The sequence below is a fragment of the Triticum urartu genome, chromosome 6A, assembly GCF_056163025.1.
Source record: "Triticum urartu cultivar PI428250 chromosome 6A, HENAU_Tu73, whole genome shotgun sequence".
Lineage (NCBI taxonomy): Eukaryota > Viridiplantae > Streptophyta > Magnoliopsida > Poales > Poaceae > Triticum > Triticum urartu.
The window spans coordinates 164,817,326-164,819,522 of NC_141878.1; positions in this window are offsets into that span (position 1 = coordinate 164,817,326).

A 2,197-nucleotide genomic window follows, 5' to 3' on the forward strand; every position below is an offset into this window, starting at 1 on the left:
CGACAAATGGCGCGAGCTCCCCCTTCCTCCTCTCTGGCTTGGCCATCGACCTCCTGCTGTTCGCCACGTCCGGATCCGTCGCGAGCTCGCCCAGCAGCCGCAGCCGATGGGGCTCGTCTCCGGCGATCCGCTGCTTCTTCCCAACTCCGTCCGGTAGCTGGATCCGCGTCCTACCTCCACCTACATCCTACCCATCCCCTGTTAGAGGTCGCGGCGTCCGCCGGTGCACTTTTTGGATTTTGGATCGGCAGCTCGGGCAAGCAGAACGTGCAGCTTGCCAGCGTGTGCGTTGCGGTTCGCCTGCTAATCGTGCATGGCCTGCGGTTCTCAAACGGCGCACATACAGTTCGTCAAATAGCCTCCATGCGGTTTTCTTGTAGGTGGCCTCTGACGAGAATTGCTCGTGACATGCAGTTTGCCGGCAACGCGTGTGCAGTGGTGTGGTGGTGCCGATCCTTCTTTTTTGCAGGGAGGTTTCTCCAGTGCGGTAGTGCAGTCCGGCAAACCCAGTTGGGTGGTGCACTACGGTTTGTTTCATCTTTATAGGAGAGAGTATTGAAAAATGGATTGGATTTCATTATCACAAAAATGTAGTTCTCCAGGGACTCCGGTTGAGCAGTGCAGGTTGCTCTTCACTTCAGCTCAGTTCGGTCATCGGTGCAGTACGCGGGGACTTGAGAGGACGATGGGCATGCAGTTCCCTGGTGTGTGGGAGTTTGGTTTTGTTGTGGCATGCATTTTAGTTGGTTCGTTGCCATCGTGCACTTGTGTGCAGTTCGTTTGGCTTTCATGATCTCGCTTGCAGTATGTTACTTGAAAAAAATGCCCAAACCTCAACGCGTGCACTGCCACCTTCCACTCCCCATGTATAATTTCTCCTACACTCACGAGCGACGGACCAGTGCAGTTTAGAAAAAAGTCTAATGTAGTCCACTATGTTACTTTTGCAATCTAGAGAAATGTAATGTAATGTAGTCAGCTGGTTGGGAAGAGGGTAATACAGTGCCCTCATATCTTAAAAAAAGTCCACTTCGAAAGACTTTGTAGTACACTTCATTTGAAAAAACAAATGTATTTAGAAAACATGTGATGTTCACTTTCTTGTTCGTTGAAGAAGTTTGACTAAAGACAATTTGACACAAATTGATGTGGTTCACTTGCCCTCGTCTCTGCGGTCCACTCTGGTTCATAATTTTTTTGAAAAAATACAACAAAAACCCGTGTGAGAAATTTTACGTCCGACAAAAGAATTCATGAAGTTCACTTGCTCATCTGATGCAGTGCGGTTTTCTGTCGGATGAAGTTCACTCGCCGATTTGGGTGTGGCAAAAAACAGAGTGTCCGCATTTCGGTAATTTTAAAACTGCTCTTAAACCGTAAGGAATTAGAGAAAGCGTTCTACATGAAAAAGTTGCGTCTCGACGATATCTTGCTAACGGCGTATCGTTTGGATCATTACGACGAGTGGTTTGAAAAAAATTATGAAAAAACGGCTGCAGCCACTCGTCGTCCTCCGTATGATTTTCAAAATTAACTTAAAACCGTAAGGAATCTCAAAAACATTTCAAGATATTATAGTTGTGCCTCGTCCATAGCTTTTCAACGGTATATTACACGCCTCGTTTTGATAAATGGTTAAAAAACTGGAGCGAAAATAGTACCGAAAATTGCAAGAAATTCGGAAAAAACACAAATCCGCGATTTACTAAATTTAAAACTGCTCTTAAACCGTAAGGAATTAAAGAAAATAATAGATATGAAAAATATGCGCCTTGACGATATCTTTCCAATGGTGTATAATTTGCTTCGTTCTGACGAGCGTTTTAGAAAAAAACACGAAAGAAAACGTTCGCTGCCACTCGTCATGCGCCGCACCGTTTTCAAAACTGCTCTTAAACCGCGAGAAATCTTGAAAGTGTTCAACATGAGGAAGTTGCGCATAATCCATAGCTTTTCAACCGTATATTACACGCCTCGTTCCGATAAACGGTTAAAAAACTAGAGCAAAAAAGGTACCGAAAAAACACAGCGTGTAGTTTTTTTGCGACGAGAAGTTCACTCGCCTAAGTACTGCAGCACACTTGGTTCAAACAATGACGTGCACTTGCTTTGAGCATGCAGTGCGGAAGTGTTATCAGAATAGTTATTCTGCTAATATTAGCACAACAGACCGGCTGTATGTGTGTGTGTGTAGGGT